Source organism: Xenopus laevis, chromosome 9_10L (genome assembly GCF_017654675.1).
Source record: "Xenopus laevis strain J_2021 chromosome 9_10L, Xenopus_laevis_v10.1, whole genome shotgun sequence".
NCBI lineage: Eukaryota > Metazoa > Chordata > Amphibia > Anura > Pipidae > Xenopus > Xenopus laevis.
The window spans coordinates 75111088-75122218 of NC_054387.1; positions in this window are offsets into that span (position 1 = coordinate 75111088).

Here is an 11131-nt window from a genome sequence, read left to right on the forward strand (position 1 = left end):
CCAGAGAATATTTTTTAAAACAACATTGGCATCAGGGCCCACCATAAAAGTTTGTTTAAAAAAACATTGGCGCCAATAGAGTATTAAAATAATACATTAATTGTATGCAGTTTTCCCAGCACGCCCCTTAACTTCTTATCTAGTGGGTAAGTTAAAAGGAAAATTATCAATCTTTAGATATATGAAATTGATTGAAGGAGGGGATCTGACTTCTGTCAGTATTTATAGTATGCAAAGGAAAAGAAGAAAAGTATCCCCTTTCAATCAAAAAAACGCTTGTTACTTTTTATACAAACGGTTGATATAATTTTTAGATAAAACCTTGGGGGGGTTCTTTTTAAGTAATTTTCTTGGATAGTGACCTTGGCGCTCCTTCTTTTTAGCTCTGACTAAGGAAATTCTAATCTGCACTCTCCTCATCTGTTTTCACTATAAGTGCCCTGGGATTTGTGGTTTTCTAGAAAGGTAGTTCTTCATCATAGCCAGATAAGGTCCCTCTTTGTGGGGTCCCTTGAAAAAGGGTCCTTGTCAACTCGAAAAAACATGTTGTGGAATTTGGAATAAAAAGTTGCAGCACAGTACTGCGGATGTTTGTGGCCTCCTTGATACTATATGAATTATTAAAATAATACATTGGTGGCCAGGGATTTAAAAAAAATTAAAAAACACACATTGGTGTTCAGTAGAATTGAACTCATGGCTTCAGGACTTCAATTCCCTCTCCTTCTGTGACTTTGGGTCTTTTCACCGCATCAGGACTTCAACTTCAGCTCACTTCATGACTTCGGGACTTCTGTGCTCCCCTGATGACGGCCCTGTGCATTTTGTGGTCACAGCCTCATTGTACCCCTGCTTAATGGTTTTAGAAATTAGTGGTGAATATAACGTTTAATTGTTTGATATATATATATATATATATATATATATATATATTTATCTGTATGCATGGATCACATCTGCTAGAGGGCAAAATCTTCATATAAACTTCATATGCGACAAATAAAAATCTGCCCTTTATCCCATGTTTGACAGTGCTACTAAAGATATTTGTCAGGCTGAAACTGTTTACCTCTTGGCAGGGTTATGTTGCCAGTCCCAAGACAAAGAGAGTCTCATTGATCTGAGGATGAAGTGAGGACAGCAAACATACGTGAACCAGAGTCTTGGATGAGTAAACAGGAACTGAGTGCAAGGATGAGATGAACAGTCCAGGTCAGGACAGGCAGCTGAGGTTCAGAAGCACAGAGATAGATCAAGAAAATAAGGGAGAGGGAGAGATGTGGGCAGAAGGTTGGAGAGCCATTAGAGCAGGCAGTGGACAAATACACAAAGGGGAATAGCTTGGGCCATCTATTTCATACCCAGCCACATCAAACATGGAGTGTTATGAAAAGAGTTTTGCAGTCACATAGTTTTAAACTGATTGAATAGATTTTGCAGAGAGATGCAGAGAAGAGCATATCAGACTTTACATGTCCCAGTTAGGTTTACCATACAAACTGACTGTCCAACCTATGGCACTTGAGTTGTTATAGATCTAATCCCAGCACTCACCCATTAAGTATTCATTAACAATAGCTAAAGGGCCACTGTGGGTCACATTGGACAATACAGCTAAAAATGTGTTATTTCTGCCATCTAGTTGTCAAATTACCCTACAGTTACCCTCCTTAACCTACAGTTTATATATGTGTTACTGTTTTCATCTAGCTTTATTGTGTTCAGTTGCCTTATTATTCCACTTTGCTCCTACTGTCTCCATCTTGATTTTCTATTTCATCTTGCCCTACTGTACCTGCCACTGCATACTGCTAACCATATTTGAACATTTCCATCCCCAAGACAGCTCTTCTTATCATTTAGTATAAGTTAAGCAGGGTTTCTTAGACAAGCCTGTATAATCAGACAACTCAATGGTTACTAATACTTTGCTCATGCAATGCATCCCAGAAATTGTAGCATTTCATGGGTAAATTAAAGTACACCCCAACTGTAAGGGCAACAACAGATGTTAAAAGGCCCAGTTCAACAAGTGGCAAAACCCTGGCAATTGATCCTCCCATGACTTGTCCAGCAATAGGCTGGACTGTGCCATTACATTATAGGATCAGGTAATTATTGCTTAGTGATTTCTTATATCCTAATTATTTATAGTTGGAGATACACAATTCCCTATATATAAATATTTATATGCTATGACAATAATGAAGATAAAAACAGAATTTTTAAAGAAAAAATAAATATCAACTCATTGCCCAATATCCAGAGCTAAAAAAACTGAGAACAAAAGAAAACAATAAAGCTAGCCTGGCTTAAAAATGGAACTTTGTACTTCTTATTGAAAGAGTAGATTAACAATTACCAAGCCTCTAAAGCATTTACTTCCACAAATCGCTACATTTTCTGGAGTTAATGCATTACTTCTTATGTAGTAGAACTTTAAATGTTTCCCAGCACCTAATATCAGGTCTCACCAAATTATTTACTAACATCTCAGACAATGAAACCAAATCTTTTATCTGCTAATACTGGCTAATAAAAGATTTGTTCCCAGAATGTGAATATGGTCTTATATTATACAAAATGTGGTGGATATTGCCCTTATCCACTAAAATAAGCCTTTTTTACCCAAAGTTTTTTCTTAGACTTTAAGCCTCGCTGCATGCCACTGCTTGGTGCAAGTAATGTGCCAATGTAGGCATAAAAGTTGCATCATTTTGTAAATCATGAATTGCGTCCACATTTATATGGGTGTCGCATGAGCCTGGTATGGGCATTTATGTGCTCTGCATTTTAATGTCTGCACCTATTGTTGCACTGTTTATAGTTTGCAGTAGTTTGCAGTAGTTTGCACCCATTGTAGCTGTGCCCTTAGACAGCACTCTAATAGTCCCACACACAGTTCATCTGACCCTTTCTTACTCTTTCTTATTCCTAAGTTTTTTTTCTCTGCCTCCTACGCTCTCATATGCTAAGGCCATGCTGAAACAGGTGAATGGTAACAGTTTCTGCAATAATTGCCCTGTTGATCGTTTATGGTATACAAATTTACTGAACAATAATATCTTTGTTTTTCTTGTTAAACTTTTATGTTTTAATAAAAAAATGAAAGTTAAAAAAAGACTAAATAACTCAAAAACCGCAAATAACAAAAAAATTAAAACCAACTTCATATTGTTTCAGAATATCACTCTCTGCATCATAATAAAAGTTAACTGTGATGGCAGTAGATGTGATCGACTTTGCTAAAGCATTTGATACAGTGCCACACAAAAGGTTACTGATTAAATTAAGGAATATTGGCCTGGAACAAAGTATTTGTACATGGATAGAGAACTGGCTAAAAGATAGACTTACAAAGAGTGGTGGTAACATTTTCTAATTGGACCAGTCTTGTTAGTGGAGTACTACATGGGTCTGTACTTGGTCCTTTGCTTTTCAACTTATTAATGACCTGGAGGAGGACATTAAAAGTACTCTTTCTATTTTTACTGATGATACTAAATTGGGCAGAACTATAGGTTCCATGCAGGATGCTGCCACTTTGCAGAGTGATTTGTCTAAATTGGAAAACTGGGCAGCAAACTGGAAAATGAGGTTCAATGTTGATAAATGCAAGGTTATGCACTTGGGCAGAAATCATATAAATACAAGTTATACACTAAATGGCAGTGTGTTGGGAGTTTCCTAAACTGAGAAGGTTTTTGTAGATAACAAGTTGTTTAATTCCAGGCAGTGTCATTCTGTGGCCACTAAAGCTAATAAAGTGCTAACTTGCATAAAAAAGGGCATTAACTCAAGGGATGAAAACATAATTTTGCCTCTTTATAGGTCCCTGGTAAGGCCTCGCCTGGAGTATGCAGTTCAGTTTTGGACTGCAGTCCTTAAGGGTGATATAAATGAGCTGGAGAGAGTACAGAGACATGCAACTAAACTGGTTAGAGGGATGGAAGACATAAATTATGAGGGTAGACTGTCAAGGTTGGGGTTGTTTTTTCTGGAAAAAAAGATGTTTGCGAGGGGACATGATTACACTTTACAAGTACATTAGAGGACATTATAGACAAATAGCAGGGGACCTTTTTACCCATAAAGAGGATCACTGTACCAGAGGCCACCCCTTCAGACTAGAGGAAAAGAACGTTCATTTGAAGCAACGTAGGTGGTTCTTCACAGTCAGGACAGTGAGGTTGTGAAATGTACTGCCGGGTGATGTTGTGATGGTTGATTCTGTTAATGCTTTTAAGAGGGGCTTGGATGATTTCTTGGAAAAGCATAATATACAAAGCTAATGTGATACTAGAATCAGTGTCAGTGTGTGTGTGTGTATGGATACTGGGTTTCATTTGGAGGGGTTGGACTTGATGGACTTTGGTCTTTTTTCAACCCAATTCAACAATGTAACAATGTAACCCCTTTCACCAAAACAGCAACAGTGGGCACTTGATACTGATTTAAACGTGTACAGCATAACACAAATGTATATGTAGTTAATTTGACAGCAGCATTGCACTCCACAGTTTTTTCCTTACTGCAATGAGTAAACATTCTAAACAGGCTCACTGTGCTGATTTTAGGGGTCTGCCATAGGATTAACCATTTACGGCTGCAAAATGGCTAATGGGTAATCTTGTAAACCTAATCCATTTGTGAAATACAATAGCAGCTAAACCTAATATCTAACATCCAGTTCTGGGAAAACCTAAGACCTGTGGCACACCTGGCATTTGGACCACCTTGGGTGCTCTTGGGGAGAACCACAGCACTGCCTGAAGAACTGGAAATGTGGTTCCTATTGAGCCTGGGCTCTATCATTACACATTGTTTATAAGAATATCATTTACAGGATATTCATGGTTTTTGTGAATGATAAAGATGTATTTTACAGGTATTCCTTGGATATTCAGTATTACAAAGCAGTATGGAGAAGATATATGTGCATCATGTCAAGAGCAGGTATGAGGTTTTACAACAAACTATGAACTCTTAAAAAAGAGACCTGCTATACTTTGTATGAAAGTATTACATTTCATCCAAATCAGCCAATAAAGATGAAATCTGAATAGTGGATGGATAAAAACTTAGCCTGGCCCTTGCTGCACTAATGCACGGAAATATCCTAAGATGGGGTTTGTTGGCAAAGGTGACATTGGGTTACTAATTGAAATAGAAAAAATGCTAAAAAAGAAGCCCTTGCATTAAATTCCTCAGTTAGGGGTTACTAATTAACATGATGTTGCACAAATACTGAAAAGTCTGAACAAAAGTACAGACAGCTTTTAATCATAAACAGGAACTCTTGCACAGGCACTTCAGGCAATCTGCAGTGATACTAGATGATTCACCAAGTTCAATTGATCTGTTTTAAATCTGTTTGAGAAAACATTTCAGGTAGAAAAACATACCCAAAGCTTACGGAACAGAATTTTTTTTAAATATAGGGGAAATGGCAATTATGACAATCCTGCTGCTCCAGATGGCAGACTCAGTTTCCACCCCCCTCATCCCCAGTGTAATCCATAAGCATGTAGGTCTTTCTATAGATTTGTGGTTCTTCAGGCTTTAAGATAACTAGGTTGTAGGAAATTATGTTTTCATGTTTTTATCCTTGTACCCTATGTTTGATGCTTGAACTTGTAAAGTTGAAAGGTTGTTTAGCTGAGCAGGAAGCACTAGGGAAACTGTTGCCTCTTGGATAAAAGTTCTGCTAGAAAATAGACCTGGGGCTGCATAATAATATATTCCTTGGTGGCTGTTAATGTCTCATATATTATAGAGATATTTTATTCTATTTTTATCCAAAAAGAGACAGGTTAATTGGCTTCTATTTAAATCCACCTTAGCATGTTTAAATGGTAGGGACTTAAGCCTGTAAGTTCCACTAGGCACTTTCTGATATGGGCTATTTCCACTATACCTTAAGATTGCTGTGATACTCCAAAAAGTCAGCTTGTGCTGTAATAGAGAGTGCCATGGATATTGCTGTGTTTGTTTATCTGACATTTGGAATTGGCTATTCCTATCCAGTGAGCACCAATTATTTGGTAATTGTTGAATGCTATGTGAACACACAGGGGTATAAATATAGAGGAAGCAGACTCTGTCACTGCTGGGAGGAGGTCCCAGCAGCTATAGTATGTCTAATGGGGCACTGACAGATTAGTCATTTTAATATATATTATGAAAATGTTGTATGCTAAATGTTTAAGGGAGCTAAAAAAATTTATTTGTTGAGAGGCCCAGTAATGCTCACATCGCATGGTTCTTAGGGGGAAATTCACAAAAATTTGCCAGAGGCAGCTTTGCCGTCTTCGCCAGGCGCAACTTCGCACCAACAACGCTAATTCGCTGAGTTGTGAAGTTCTGACATAAGCGCCGAACGCTTGCGAAGTTGCACTAGCGTTACTAAGGCAGGCATAGCGAAGTTGCGCTAGCGCATAATTTGCATACAGTGGGAAGTTAAATTTCAATGGACGTATATGTTGCAGCAAATACATTACACTACACAAGCCCAGGGAACCTTAATAAAAGAAAATAGAGTTGTTATATTGCCCTACACATGAACCCACTAAATAGTTTAGGTACCACATGTAAGGAAATATAGGAGGGAAGGAGGCTGCCCAACAAAAACAAATGTACAATCTTTTTCAGCCTAGCACTCTGTAAAAAGGAAAAGACGCCAGCTTTTTTTGGGCGAAGGCAAGTCTGGCAATAGAGGTAATGTTCAGTAAAAACAAAAACTTAGTGAATTTGCGTAGTAACGCTCTTTCGCCAGAGCAAAAATACGCCTGGCGTTAGAGTGTGAAGTTGCGCTAGTTTCTATCGCCTTCGCTAGTCTAATTACGCTAGCACCTGTTAGTAAATCAGCAAAGTGTCGAAATGACAAATTTTCACCAGTGTTAGCCACTTCGCCCTTTAGTATATTTCGCCCTTAGTCCTAAGTCTGCTTGGGCACACATGGTTGGTTTTGACATGGAATGCAAACTCTTGCATTTCTTCTTCAAAATCCATTGCAGGTGCCTGCATCTGGGCTGAAAGTGCAACTGTCGGGTGCAATTGCAGGTGAGGAAGAAGAGATAAAACCCAGTGGCCTAATGGCACATGGGATGTTTGTCTGCCCGCAATAAATCTTCTCTACCATGGACGACAACGTTACATAGTAACCTAGTAAGTTAGGTTAAAAATAGACACACGTCCATCAAGTTCAACCTTTTAATTTTGTTTTTTAACCAGCCAAACTGCAGGATAAAAACTGTTTGTTGTTTCCTTCCCACCAGTAAACATTCAAAACATAGGTGGTGAAACATACGTGGCGCTTCTTAATTAAAACAATACACAAAAAATTAGGTTCAGCACAAGCCATATTCATTCAGCTCACGTTGAAAAGGGGTGTATACTATTCTGAAGCCTGGCGAACTATAGAACAATGAGACTATCAAAAAGGACATTATTGAATTAGTAAGGGTGCAGAAAAGGGAAACTAAGCTGGTAAAAGGTATGGAAAATCTCAGCAATAAGAAAAAGACTGGCCAAGTTGGATAAGAGGAGCTTAAGGGGTGATATGATAACTATGTATAAATATATAAGGGGATCATATAATAATCTCTCTAATGCTTTATTTACCAGTAGATCTTTCCAGCTGACACAAGGTCACCCATTCCGTTTAGAAGAAAAGGATCTGTTTCATGAACATCTGACATGTATGTATCAAATGGTCATTGCAGAGGAGGATCTTGTTGGCAAAGTTTTAACTAACCATCTAATTGGATTCATTGGGCCCATTACATAAAGAATATCTGAAGCTTCCCATAATATACTAAGCAAAACTAAAATTGTATTTCTGGAGCCTGATTATCATATGAAAACTCACAAGCAAGATTCAATTTGAGGAGAACAAACTTTTCTCCTAATTCAGTTTCAGTTTTTTCCCCATAGACCAATAGAGTTTTCATATGATAAACCTTGAGATAAGTTTTTCTGAATTGAATTGCATCTGAAATTGAATCTCGTCCATTTTTTTTTTTTGCACGTGATGAACCTTTATCTCACTGAATAAAATCTGGCCTATTATTTTAGCCATAATTACTGTACATGAACAAGACATTAAGAATGCACAAAGCACATTATATCTAATGCAAACTTCTAAGAAGAGAATATAGTAATATTTTTATAATTGCAAATACCAGTCATATAAAAGTAAGTACCGGATTTGCAGCTCACTAACTGACTGATTGTGTGCCAAGAATTTCCATTCTCTGCATGAGGCATTATTCATACACCACAAGCACATAACCTTAGGTGTTTAACATCAGCTGATACTGCTGTTTTGGTGTAGTCTATGGAATAGAGCTCAGGCAATGCAAGCAGTATGGTAGCTAAAACTCTGCAATATACTTTTATGAAAAGTTTTCTTATTACTAATGAGATTTACAGTATCTATAATAGTTCAATTGAAAATATTCCTTTTGGCTTTGTTTCATTTCCATGACCACTTTGTACACCCTAGTATTATAAAAGTTGGCTTACACCTCTGTAGCCCGCCAACTTTACTTCCCAGAATCCCTTGATCCTATAATCAGTGGTGTAACTAGTGTGCACTGGGCCCACCTCCCCATCTTCTGAGGGGCCTGGCATACAGCAATCCCTACCTGGCTCCCCACTGGCCTACTCCACAGCCCCCACCGGCCCACTACCCACCAGCATGTTCCAGCATCCTCCCTTCCCACTCACTGGTAGGAGAGAAATTGGGGAGCGGGGAGGTTTTTTTTACAGCTATAGAGGAAGCAGACCCAGTGGTCTGGGCATGGAGTCTTCCTCTATAGTTGCGCCACTGCCTACAATTGTGTGTACAGTAGAAATGCTCAGGAAGGCCCAACTTTTGGCATAACATAGAGTATTAAATAGTTGTTTTCAGGGCCCTAATACTTTTTGTTTAGACTTCTGTGCTGGTGCACTTTTTGGGGCAGGGAAATCAAGAGAGAGGGCTAGGCATATGATGTTAAGGGTTGGACTATAACCTCATTTACAGGCAGCTTTCACCCAGCTAGCCCTACTAGAAAATAGGCCGTCCAAGTTAAAAACAGGTAGCAACCTTAAAAAATGTATTCTTGGCATTACATATAACACTTATGGTGTATAATCAGGGGCGCTCCACCAATGAGGCAAGTTGAGGCACTCGCCTCAGGCGGTAGCTCCCCCCTGGTTGCCAGGGGCGGCAAAAATGCAGCTTCTGGTAACTAAGAGCCAAATTTCCGGGTTTCAACACGGAAATTCGACTCTTCTAGTGATGAGAACGCAATCGTGCTCTCTACACTAGCGACGTGCACCGCCCCGACCCCCTCTGGCACTGAAGAGGTGGGCGCCATGTGGAGTGGTGGGGGTAGTGAGGGAAGGCCGCCTCAGGCAGCAAAAAGGCAAGGATCACCTCTGTGTATAATAGCACAAAAGGCTTATTTTTGGAGTTCTGCCCTTAGTCTTTGTGACAAAGTGTTAAAAAGTTTTACACTTTGGAATAAACCTGGATTCTTGTTAAATTTAATTCTGTGGAATTAGCTGATGTAGCAGCAGTGGTCACCTTCACTGACCCTTCCAAATCAACATTTACATGCAGCCTCATCTTTAATGAACTAAAGAGAAGAAAAGAGCAGGAGTGCACTCTAGTGGTGAGACATAAGATGGTAGAATAACATAATATATAATGAAAAACTCATATACAGATTGTTATAACTGTCTCTTATTTATATAGTGCCAAAAATAAACAGCATATAACAGAGAATGATTAATTGGCATCTAGCCCTACCCCAGTAAAGCTCCAAAATTGCTGTACAATCTGATCAAAGCAAAACTCACTTACCAATAACAAATAAAAACATAAAGAAGGCAATGTAAGCAGGGGCACTGCTTCAGGTTTAGCAGCCCATATAAACCAATCAGATATTTGTTTTCAAGCAGTTAACAAGTAAATACTGCATGATGATTGACAGAACAAATTTTGCGCTTTTATTACTTCCATACAGCGGTGCCTGCCAACTTGCTCCAGTTAATGGGATAGTTCTCTGATATTAATAAAACTATACGTTTATTGATAAAGTTAAACAAATATAGGCAATACCCATAAAAACAAAAGAGTAAGAAGCCCTTACCTTCACACAACTACACAGGCAGTATAAGACCCTGAGGCTGCAGGGGGGCCCAGGAGGTATAGGGGCCCCATGAGGCCCTAATTCATATACAATTTCAATAAATATTGGAGAAACAAGTCAACCTCTAAACATTTTGGGGGCCTGAAAAATAATTTGCTGTGGGGCCCAGTAATATCTAGTTACGCCACTGAACAAGACTTTGCCATTAGTCAATTCGCCCTTTAGTCAATCGGCCTTATTGTGTTCTTGTGTTCTGACATCATCTCGACTTAGACTACATTGCAAGAGTGCAAGAAGAGGAGCACAGCTTTCCCACTAAATGAGGTAAATGACGCCTCATATCCTTTAAAGAGAGGTACCACTTGTAAAAATAAATAAAAAAAGGTGTTAAATTGGCCCAAATTTCCTCCATGTTAGGCTTTCATTGGGGATCAAATGACTAGACCAGGGAACACATAATGCTTTCCACCCTTCAACCCCCCACTATTTCAGCTTCTGCGCATTCCAGCGCCAGTCTCATGAACATATTACAGTTAAATGGCAGAAGAGCCTCTACTGATATAATAGAAGATAATAACAATGCAAGACAACTATTATTTATGGCAGTGCAACTGTTGTGTCTGGTTTGCAGGTGTCATTCCATTTAAGCCAATCAAACAAGAAATGACATGTGAGTGAATCTGGCATGGCACTTTGTAGATAGCAATGTACAGAACACAGCCCAACATTCCCCCTCCTGTAACATTAAAGCAAGAAAAGGCAGGAAAGGTTGACCCAACATGACATTCCTGAAGTGAACTGTCAGCCTGGAGGGCATAGGTCAGATCATATTAGCAAACCAGGCTATTCGCCAAGGCGGGTAGAGTAAAATGTATAGTTAAGCCATGTGGATCTGTTACGACAGTTTTAGCTGCTTTAATGAATTAGGGTCACAGCAAGAGAGCAGCTCAGTAATAAACCTGAAAAAGCAATATATGGCTTTTAGGTTT